This window comes from Pinus tabuliformis, chromosome 2_1, assembly GCF_031772625.1.
Source record: "Pinus tabuliformis cultivar Carrire ecotype Pingquan chromosome 2_1, CPIR1, whole genome shotgun sequence".
NCBI classification, from domain to species: Eukaryota; Viridiplantae; Streptophyta; class Pinopsida; order Pinales; family Pinaceae; genus Pinus; species Pinus tabuliformis.
Window position 1 is genome coordinate 108,751,762 of NC_142299.1, and position 12,406 is coordinate 108,764,167.

At 39.1% G+C, this 12,406-nt stretch overlaps 1 pseudogene; it reads right to left on the reverse strand.

Annotated features, from left to right (window-relative positions):
- Positions 1 to 464: 464 nt before the first annotated feature.
- On the reverse strand, positions 465 to 959 carry LOC149199024 (DEAD-box ATP-dependent RNA helicase 37 pseudogene; annotated as a pseudogene).
- Positions 960 to 12,406: the final 11,447 nt, after the last annotated feature.

Below are 12,406 nucleotides of genomic sequence, written 5' to 3' on the forward strand. Positions count from 1 at the left end.
GGTACATACAATGACCATTACAACAACTGGACTTGTTTATAACATGCTAGGGAGTCTATTCCACAAACCACACTAATTCAAACAAACATCTACTTTGTTGTCCACCATAAACGTTGTTGCTGCTCCTTTATCCCATCATTTCATAGTTGACATCTTGGGCATCTTTGTCAAATAAATTCTTGGAACTCCATGAACCTGTCATTTGTTATAATAGCCAATTCTGACAAAATAACTTCATATTGAGGTGGCTAATCTCAATATGTATATCAATTTAAGTTCCAAAAAACTACTTATCCCAAAAAAAAAAAAAGGTTTACCCAAGTATGCACAAAAAAAATGCTTCCTCCTTTAAGTTGAACACAAAGTTTCTCTCCTCCTTGAACAAAGAATGCAGTTGCTGGTTTCTTTCCTCAACAATAGAAGCCCTTGTCTCTGCATCTCCCTCACCAACATGATGATCATGTTTACCAGCGCAACCGTTCAGGAGTTACAACAAGAATGTCAACACCCCTCTCCAATTCACGGAACTGTTGATTTATAGGGTTGCTTCTATAAGCTATCAGCGCCTTAAGACCAATTTGATAAGAAAATTTTCTAGCTTCTAGATGTATCTGAGAAGCCAATTCCCTAGTGGGCGAGAGAATGAGCACCAAAGGGAACGCCTTTCGGACGCCCCGAGGAGCCTGAGGGTGGCTCCCCCGCAAGATCCCTGCAATTATTGGAAAACAGAAAGCGGCCGTCTTCCCGGATCCAGTCTGAGCACACGCCATCAAATCCCGACCCGCGAGCGAAATAGGTATAGCATACTTCTGGACAGGAGTGGGTTTCGCATAATTACACCTTCGCAGATTGTTATTCAGGTTCTCCCCCAAGTCGATCTCAGAGAAAGTATTAACCGGAGGAGGAACGACGTCGCCACTGGTCTCAACGGTGTTGGGTATACGAACAATGTCCCACATTGATTAGAAGTGATTGAAGTGGGAAGGATCATGGGTATATAAGGATGAACAAATATCTCCATTGGAATGAGGCCTTTTGGGGTAAAGCCCAAAAACAAATCCATGAGGGCTTAGGCCCAAAGTGGACAATATCATACCATTGTGGAGATATGTGGTGTCCTGAGACCCAACAAGTGGTATCAGAGCCAAGTTCGAGGTTACCCAAGTGGATGAATCCTCGGAATGTCGAAACAAAGATGGTGAGCCCCCGTAAGCCTGTGGATGAGCTCGGTTAAACAGGCGGTGTGCTCCGGATTCTTCATGGACGTGTCTTGCCTACCAACACGGTGAAGAGGAGTTGACCTGGGATGGAGCAAGCTCTCTAGACCGGTGGTGCTACCATGTAAGGCGTGAGCCACCAACGCATTGGAGCGGAGAATTCTGGTTGGTAGAGAGGGGAGAATCCTGCGTATGGTTTGAGGGGAGGCTCGATGGTCCTTTGTTCGAGGGGAGGATTGTTGGGTATACGAACAATGTCCCACATTGATTAGAAGTGATTGAAGTGGGAAGGATCATGGGTATATAAGGATGAACAAATATCTCCATTGGAATGAGGCCTTTTGGGGTAAAGCCCAAAAACAAATCCATGAGGGCTTAGGCCCAAAGTGGACAATATCATACCATTGTGGAGATATGTGGTGTCCAGAGTCCCAACAAACGGGAATGTCCTCGTACGCATCAAAATTGAAACAAACGGGAATGTCCTCGTACGCATCAAAATTGATCCCCGTGTTCTCCTGATCAAAGACCTCAGCAGTATTCTCGCTTCCATCCTCCTCCACCACAACAGGATCCACGACCTCGATCAACAGGCTCATAGATCTACAGACTTCTAAGGACCTGGTTACCAACACCACCTCCGCGTTGTATAATCGTCAGGGTTGGTGGTGTTGAGAATTGCTCTGGCCATAGGTACTGTAAAATGCAGTTCATATAGTGCAGGAATGTTAGGAGCGAAAACGGACACCTGCGCGTGAACGACTTTCCACAATATCGACAGCAAAATCGCCAATCCACAGCTCATTCCATAGTCGATGTGCGTGCTGCAACATGAACATGACCAAGAACCTCTGCAGGTCTCCTGTTTATGCCTGATGCACCAGCAGGGGAAGCATCTGGACAAGAACGACCAACCAGCAGCTTCGGATGGTAGAGTAGATGTATCTTAGGTTCAATCTCTAAATCTAGAGCAGCACTTTCTTCTGCTAAAGCCATTGCCTGTTCATTTGTAGCAGACCAAGGAAGACCTGCACCATTACCAAAAGAGGGAACTGCATCTCCACCTCTTGAAGCTAAGCGGGCCATTCTATCCTGGCCAATAGGTTCTTTAAAGATGTAAATTGGCCCATCTCTGAAAAAAGTGGGCATTGGCGTCGGCGACGTTGCAAACCCGCTATTGTAGGAGGAGGATTTGTCCCTATGCAACAGAAAGCAAGCGACTTTGAGATACGGGAAAGTCAAATGGGCGGCTCTCATATAAGCGACCATCCAAATATAGCTTCAGTTCACTTTCTGATTTCCCTAGCATACTCTGCTTCTGTATGTGCTCCAAACCAATAAAATGCCAAGATCGCGGCTTAAATGCATGAGTAAAATGCAAAGAAGCCTTTTTCCCTTTACTGCTGCCACATTCAACCACCAAAAACTGACCATGAAAATATGCTTCCACACCTTGATTGTCTACCAAAAGAAAACTAAAGAGCCTAGGCATGTGTGTTGTTCCTTCCCCAGCAACAACACTTGCAGCAGCCGCAGCTAACATAGCAGAAGATTTTCCTGATTTTGTTGTAGTAGCTGCAGCTATAGCAGCAGCCGTTGCTGCAGTGTTGAGCGTATCTGCAAAGGATTCAATATAAAGCCATGTTACAAAAGCATAACCATTTGTAAATGGCAAACGGCTCTCTCCTGAACCGAGCAAGCCAGAGCTCTCTCCATCAAATTCCAGCCGCTGACCTATTGTCTTCTTCGACTCATCCAGTAACAGCAGCGAGATGCCATGGCTCGAAACATAAAAGGTCCTATGCGCACGGCGGTCAAAGGAGGTCTCAATAGCCTGCTCCCTTAGATCCAGAACCCTGCCACGGTACAGACCCAGGTTCGTTTCCCAGCTGGTACACCAGCAGCTGAATTCTTGCACCTCCTAACTGTGACCTCCTCGAGGCGTACGAATCAAGATAAGCACTTACCCACACAACTTTCGATGGACAAACAAATAATGAAATTATACACTCAATTATTTTCCCTCAGCCCAGGAGGGGCCAAGCCCAGGAGGGGCCAGACCCTCACAGGCTTGATACCAAGATAAAATTAACACAGCAATATATTCTCTATTATTTGAATGAAGAAATTACACACATATTTATACAATCAATAGTTTTAGATAGAAATTCTATCTTAGACTTACAGTAGTGTGGTTGAGAGATTCTCTCAAGCACACACTAAACTAGAGGAAACTATATTCTAGCTAATTCCTATTATATAGGAACAAACTCTTCAAATAGAAAATTACAACCATAGACGAGTAGGAATTAATTATTTCTAACCTCAGGTAGTGTCAATGGACAGAAATGATCTCCATAGTTTTGCAATCTACCATGTTTTCTTTGGACCACCCGTTCTATGAAATTGGCTTCTCAACTTGAACCTATCACATGCAATACAATGGAGTCTCACCCATTCTTCTTTAGAACCAATACAACAATTCGATTCTTCTTCATCATCCTCTTCTTGCCCTAATATGATATACACGTGAAAGCATAAGGGCAAAAATTCAATGCTTCTTCATCATCCCCTTCTTGCCCTAACATGATATACACGTGGAAGCACAAGGGCAAGAAGAGGATGATGAAGGACAACATCCTAGAGTCTGTGCACTTACTGCTATACTCTTTTTCCACTGCCTCGAAATTTTCTTCTCGTGACCAAATCCCTTCCCATTATTAGTTTTTTTGGGGTTAAAATCCACTCGAAGGACTTGGTATTGGTATCAAATTTCCATGTCTCTAAATTCGAAATTAAAACAAGGTTTAATGACAAAATTACTCTCTTAAATATACTAAAACTAAAAAATAGTTATTATTAAGTTTTCTTCTGCAAATAAAGAGCCATGGTTGAATTTATTTGTATAATAGCTAGTGCTATTATATGGTATACAAATTTACCGTTTTGTCTAATACTTTACGATTCATTAGACTGCATCTCCAGCTAATTACAAAAGTATAGATTGTTCTCAAATTTGAAATGTTTGAAAATTGCACTCCCAAAATTCTGCATTTGTGATTAAACTCCATACGGCTATACAGAGCTAAATGTGTATGACCAACCTCCACATTTACGTATAGTCTATGAAAATGCTCGAGACCTTGATGGGATCGTCAGCGAGTTTGAAAGTGGGAACCAATTTTACAATAACATTCTCAGGCCGATGGCTTAACATGTCATTAAGTCCCAACCTCAAACAACACCTCCTCGCTTTTCTCTGCTGAAAATCTTGTTTATTGTTGTGGTGCCCTCCCTGCTTTGAGCGAGGAGGCATGTGACTGAATGTGCCTGCGTATAATTCTTCTTCTTCATCATCATCCTCTTCTTGCCCTAATATGATATACACGTGGAAGCACATGGGCTTATCATTTGTTACCTCTATTCCTTGTAACACCAACTGTTCTTCCTTATTCTTCATCAGCTTCAATGCTGCCGATCTTCTGACCCGAGCAGTAACGACCTCTTTTTCATTAATTACATGAAAAAATTCTTGAGCAGGAGATACTGCAATCATGGTAGAAAGCTCATCTGAAGTTCTATAAGCGTTTGGAGTCTCTGATATCTCTGATGAACTGAGCCAGCACACGACGTCATTAATCTCCGGACTGCCATGTGACGTTTTCTTTAATTTTTCTGCTTCCTTAACAGCGTTTGCGAGCTTATGATAAGAACTCAGACTTGGAGGCGTAGAAGTCGTAGATGCTATGATCTGTTGGGGTTTCAAGGGCAAAGAGATGGACGCCAAAAGCAATTGGCGACGATACATCAATCCTCGCTGCAATCGTTTTTCGTTAGCACTGTATTGACAACGGATACTGCTAGTACTCCTTCTCCATGCCTGCCCGCTCTTCTTCATGGTATTATTGCCTTTGAAATTGTGATTAGTGGGGATTCGAAAGGGTCGAATATCATTTGCATTTGTTTGGCCAGCCGATTTCGTCAAGTCCTTTAAAAACGTACCCATGGTGGATATAGCGATGGTGCTAACCGAGTGATCGGTTGGGCCAAAGCTTTATCACCAGAAGGGGAGGAGCTCAGAGGAAAGGCGTCAGAGCTGGTACCGAGGGTTGGACAGAAGGTTTATTATAAGGACAGGGGAGGAAGGGGGTCAGCTTCATAATCACGCAACACATTTGACGTTTCTCCGTGGTGTATTCGATGGCTGCATTCACATTTGACATTTCAATTTTCTCCGTGGTGTATTCGATGGCTGCAAAGAATGTGATATCAATGCCAGTCCAGGTACCTAAACTTGCGTTTTATATAAAATCTTCAATTATACAACCTTCGTCGAAGTGTACGTTTTCTTACTTGCCGATGTTTACTTATTCCGACAGAGAAAGAGGTATTTTTGTCCACAACGAGTATACCATTAATTGGTATGGGAGGTTTGGTTTTTATGTGGTCATAATACCTGTGGGCTTTTGGGCCCCCCTTCATCTGAGAGATAATCCGGTCTAGGATCATGGCGATTAGCGATTTTAACACGTAAACTGCAGGCAACACCGCTTTTTCTTAAGGTGATGTTGGAATTCAAAAATGACACTAACGGTTCTCATTGCTCGGCTCGTTGTGTAAATGCTTCTCATTTCAAATCAGAACTTGTGTACAAATAATTTAATCAAAAACCTTCGCTGTAGTTTAAGTTTTCCCATGGTCGCGTTGGAGCGAGTCAAGTCCAGATGTCAACACACCCCTCGCCTATGTTTCTACCCGCTATGATACGTTTTGAGGTTGATTTGGAGTATTTTGACTGAGAAAGGAACACTCTCTGTGTGCAGCGCATATACTATTTAGTGGGTGGGTCATGGTTTCCATTACCTCACAATATTTGTGCGATTTTGTGGGATGTGGTTTTCATCGAATTAAACGGATTTTGGGTCTCCCTTCATTTATCAAATTACAAGGTTATTGGGTCTTCATTCATTTTTCAACGCTGGAATCTAGAAATATAGAGACTATAGGTAACAGCACTTAAACTGTGACTGCGTTCATACTGTGGTGGAATTCAAAGACGAGACTGGCGGTTCTCATTTTCCAGTCTCCATTGTGTAGATTCTTCTCAAATTGAATCAGAGCAGATGTACGAAGCTGCAGCGCTAAATGCGGGATCGAGCTTTGACATGATAAATAGTTGTTTTCAAGCTTTCAATTTTAACAACCTGAGGCCTCGTTCTATATGGACCTTTCTATTTATATACCGTTGATGGTTCTATACGCACCTTACCTTTTATGTACCTTGGTGGTTCTATATGCATCTTTCTATTTATATACCGTTGATCGTTTGTGGAGATTTGAAATCCGATCCTTCATCGCACAATAGTCACGGATGCGTAGATACCGTTGATCGTTTGTGCAGATTTGAAATCCGATCCTTCATCGCACAATAGTCACCGATGCGTTTTATTTAAAGATTAGAACAGGCGATGGCTGCTGTCCACGTTCGATTAAATCTATATAACTTTAAATTTGATTGCACACAATATAAGTAGCGGTATCAATTTCGAGTACATAGAAACAAAAGGTGAAGATATTATTTTTAAAAAGGTGTAGTGTTAGCCTATTAGTTGAAGGCGTAGTTTAACTCATAAATAAAATGGTCGCGGTATCAATTTCGAGTACATAGAAACAAAAGGTGAAGATATTATTTTTAAAAAGGTGTACTGTTAAACTTATTAGTTCAAAGGTGTAGTGTTAGCTTATTAGTTTAAGGTGTAGTTTAACTTACAAATAAAATTATTTTTTATTGGAATTTGGTCATATAAGGGTTTTCATGCTATTCTCTGGGGCGTGACATGTAATAAAAAAATGTGTACGTGACTTGATTTCACATGCATAAGCATGCAGGATTTATAATTGGCAGTTGTTATTTATTGCAGTGCAATGAAGGGAGCTATTTTTATTAGTGAGGGTTTGTCTCCAAGTGAGGGTTGGACTTTGACCTCTTATTGTGTGTTCTTCTTTTTTACTAGCCTAGTGAAGACCTTGTGTGGATGTAGGCTTGGAATTGGTGTGGCGAGGGGTGAAGACATTGGATTGCTAGGAAGGTGGAAGCCTTGGACTAGTTTACTGTATATTTCATCTTGGTCCTTGATGTTGGATGCTAGGAAGGTGGAAGCCTTGGACTAGTTTACTGTATATTTCATCTTGGTCTTTGATGTTGGATGCCTCAATGGTTGGTTGGTGTGTTTCTCATTAGCAACGCCTCTCATGGTATCTCTCTTTATCTCTTTGTATTGTTTAGTTTCTGGTTGTCTTGTTGCATAGTTATGTCGAGTCTAGATTTGAGGTTATAGAGTCTACATCATTGGGTTTGGATTAGAAGTCTTAAGTTGTGGTTCAAATGTGGGATGGTCTATTTTTTTTCTTTTTCCTTTTGTTCCGGCGTTTTGGGTTTCACTTAAATTTTGGGTAATTGTTCTTTGTTTGGTCTAAATCTTTAAGGTGCTAGTGTGCTTGTTGTGTTGTAAAAATGGAAAGTTTTCAGGTGTGGTTGTTTAGAGTCTGCTCTTGCTCATTTGGTGAAGGTGACACGTGCTTATTTTTAGGTCTTTCTCTAGTCTTAATGGTATTTGGGTCTAACCCTTTCATTGAGGTGTCCAAGGTTGTTGTTTATTCTAATTGTATTTGTGTTTATTTTAAAGATTTTGTTATTAGCTATGGAGATGACATTATAGGGTGGTGTCGTGGTCTTGTCGTTGTTGGGTCTAATTTATATTTGTGTTATTTTGCATAAAGAGGTCTTTGTAGTAGTTGTCCAAGGTGTGATCTTGATGTTTCAACCATGCCGCCAAGGCAGAGAATGAGATGTCGTTAGGGAAGAGGTGGCAACACTCCTTAGGGTCAGCGAGGAGCACATCTTTTTACATATGACTCGACTGCCACATATTTTAATGCAATTCCACCTAAGACTAGAAAGGAAATCTAAAAGCTAGAGACCAAAGAAGGGATTGAATGGAAATCCCAACATTGGCAGATGAAAACTATCTTAGGTTTGGTCTTGAGAGACAAGAAAGTAAAGAGGTACAATGTCTTCGCCTATTTATAAGACATTAAGAGGATGCTTCAGAACCAACTTTTTTGTCTAGACATTATTGATTCTCGTCTTCCACATGTGGAAGGACACATTCACCTGCGATTCTGATAATGGTGACTTGTGGTATCCTCCAAGGTCTAGTGCAAGGGTCCATGCAACAATATCTTCCTCGGAAAATAAGTAGTGACAAAGCAAGAAGGTTCGTAGTGGGGTATTTTGTGCTACAATCTTTGGCTTATGCATTTTGGTTTCTTTATATTTTGGGAGGTTTGGAATTATGGTTGTGTTCCCTATCCTATCTTGGCATAAGTGCATGTTCATTTGAAGTTTCTTTAAGGTTGTTCAAATTATGGTGTATATGTCCTGACCGTTGTCTCGTGGGCCAATTTTTCTATTATGGTTACTGTTGTTTCCATCCTTGATGAAATCATGGATCAATTGGTCAATTATGAGTCTAGGTGTTGTAATGTATGATGTATTATTTGCAAATCTCACCACCCTTAGCACTTTGTTTTTTGTATCGACAATGCTTGGCTTCGATTTTAATTAGGTAATCTATGCTTCTTATGTGGTTTGGTCCTCTTTTGGAGCGGTGTCATGCTCCTTATGCTGGTTTGAGCACACAACTTTACTATTTTTTATATTGGGGTTTTGTACTAGGGATATCATGATGGATTTTGAGTTGTGCTTTTGGATGTGCGACATAGAAAAGCACACTCCCAAGGGAAATGTATGAAATTTTTTGTAAATCTCTTTTGATGAAGTAATACAAATGCCTCAATTCACAAAAAAAAAGGATTGATTTTTAATTTTTGAATGTATAAATGAAATCAATGCCCTATAAAATTTATGGGGCACTTGAATTTTATAGATAAAACAACTTCACTCCAAATTTTTAAAAATCTCTATCGAATTTTTTTATAGATGTAACAACTTCACTCAAAATTTTTTAAAATCTTTACCAGATTTTAATTAATATTAACCAAAAAAATACAACTGTTAGGATATTCCGACACATAGGAAATAGTTAAGTATAACTTGGTATAGTGTAGAGTTATGTAAAGTGTGTTTCTTTACTATGTACTTTTGTAACTTACAATTCGACGGTCATGATATGTTCTAGACATAAAGTGATCTGATAGTTCATTCTCTCCTCAGTATTACCGACACTTGATCTGTGGCTTAACACCCGATTGGTCCATGATATCTATTTAAAGAGCATGGAGGGTCATTTGAAGGGTGACCGTTCATGAGAGAAGCTTATGAAAATCTTATTTCTTTTACATTAAATAAATTACCTGAAGTGGCCGCATTGGCTCAGGCCATGGACTATTTCCCTCTTTGAGGGTTTTACCCGCGTCAAGAATACTGGTGTATTCATCTGTGATCTGTTTGTGAGTGGTGTTCTTTGGTCTTCTATCTGAGGAACTTAGCTTGTAAATTCCTACATGGTATCAGAGCTATTTGAGGGCCGCATCTGTTGGTGATCCAAATCAAAAGCCGGTACAACTATATCTGACTATCATTTCCTACATCTATTGTTTCTAACCGCTTTCGAGCCGAGAGTATTGCTCTATTGTGTTAGGATCATCTATTCTAGTGAGTAACCCCTTTCGTTTCACGCAAAAAGGTTTTCGGTAGCCCTAACTACGTCATTTTTAAGATCTAAAGGTATATAGTCTTTATTTGCAGTTTTAGTTATTTATCTCTCTATTTATTTCGGTTTATTTATCTCTTTGTTTATTTATTACCGAATCTGTACCTTTCATTTCTGCGTATGCTCTTTGTACCGCGACTCTATGAAATCTTGGCAAATCAGAAACAAAAAGGAAGGATTTTTCTCATGCGTATGCTATTTTCTGTCGCACCTTAGTGTGATCTCGGAAAATCAGAAACATTGAGGAAAATATTTAGTTTCCGTCGAAAGCTAACTTCAAGCCATAAGGTTTGGTTTTTTTGTATGTCTGTGTTGGGTTAAGTGGTTTTTTATTTTGTAGGCAAAACGAGCTTTTTCAAATAAGCACACACCCCAAACCTTCAGTGACAAAAAAAAAAAACCCTTCCTTTTTTCCAAAAATTATTAACTTTTTAAACTGCCTCACTTGGTCTAAAGTTAAATTATGATAATAAAGGTCTTGAGTTCAAGTCTTTCTTTTTGTTGAGTTTTTTTTCAAAAAATACATGTAACTTATGTTTTAAAGTTACTTTATGTAAAAGTGTTCTCACACATTATAAAAAGTGAGTCACTTATAATTCTAAAGTCTCTTTATCTTTTATTTAAGTTATAATTTAGTGGATAGTTCATAAAGTACCATTGTAAAAGTGACTTTCACTTATTTATAAAAGTGGGTTACATAATTTTTTTTTAAAGTGAGTTAATTAGATTAAGGTTGGAAAGGGGTGGGTTTTTTTTCTAAAGATAACATTATTATTCAATTCCACACATTCACGCACTTCGTCGGCATCTTCAACATTTTTTCTTCAAAAATCCATATCTTCTTCATCCGGAAGCCATTTTTTCTTAATCAAACTAATTTTTCGAGATGTTTCCATTGGAATACTTAGTTTAAGCATCTACAACTTTAGTTTATGTTAAAATGGAAATTCCATACCAAGTTATTCTTGATAGCACCAACTACTTCCAACAATGGTCCTACATTATGGATTTACTTAAAAGTAAAGGTCTTTACATAATAGGCTCAGGCCAAGAAACTAAAATTAAGGATAAAGATAAGGCAGCCAAATGGGAAAATAGGCAAGATCAAGCATGTGGGTCGATGGGGATGTCTATTTCTCCAAACCTTAGATTCATATCACAGAACTTGATACCCCTAATGAAGCAATGAAACAACCCACTAAAGTTTTTGGAATTAAAAATGAAATTAGAGCCCATCAACTCGAAAATGAGTTTCTTACGTTGGACCCCAATAATTTTTCTTTCATTGAAGATTTTTTTGTCCAAATTCATGACTCGTAAACTTCTCTTGGAAGGTGTTAAGGTTAAGAAAGAAGATGGTAGCCTTATGTATTCCATTCTTACTAAGTTGGGACCAACCTACTCTGTGTTTGTTTCCACCTTCCATTCTACTAGAGAAGCATTTATTTCTTAAGGACAAAACTACAAGTCTCCCTCTTTTGATGCCTTTCGTGATTCTTTAATAAGAGAACAGGAAAAACTCTTACATCTTGGTCTTCTTAATCTTGGAAACTCTTCTAAGAAAGTCTTAACTACCCAGCAACAACCAAATTCAAAGAATCATAAGAAGCAATATCCTAAAAAGAATGGTCCTAAACCAAGCAAGAGTCCTAAGAAATTTCGGTCTCAAAATGAAAAATCATTTCAACAAAATGATAAGGCAAATAAAAACAAAGGGAAGAAGAATGATAGATATTTCCACTTTTGTAATCGAGATGGCCACTTAAAATCCAAATGCTTTAAGAAGATTGAACCCTTGGAAGCAATAATGAAGAAGCATAACGTCTATTTGGAGCACTCTTCAACTTCAACTTCATCTTCAGGAATAACACTTTCTGCATGTGGTTGTCAAGCGTCTCGGTCTGGGTATGCACTAAATGTATCTTCTTCTTCTCATTATCATTTGTTGCTCGTTGATTCTAGAGCTTCTTATCACATGGCTAAAAAGAAATCCATGTTTTCTTCTTTAAATGATTGTAACAGCAAAAATATATATGTTGGTGATGATAGATCTCTTATTGTTGTAGGGACCTGAACTATTCATCTAGACAATGGTCAATTTAATGATGTATTATGTGTTCCAACCTCATCCTGTAACCTTTCATTTGTATATTAGATAACTTATTCAGGTGAATGTAAAATCGTTGAATTTTCACCTCATGATGTTGTAATTAAGGACCTAGGAGATCCTAGAGAGATTTTAGCTACCGAAATTGCTTATGATTCTACAAGGTTGTATAAGTTTAACAAATTTGGGTCATCAACTCTTCCCTCGGTATTTGTTGCTCATAATGATGAAGTGAGCAAACTTTGGCATGAGCAATTTTGTCACTTGAACTATCGCTTCCTTCAAACTCTATGTAAAGAAAATATGGTGAGAGGTCTTCCTATGGTATCTTGCAGAGATGGTGTTTG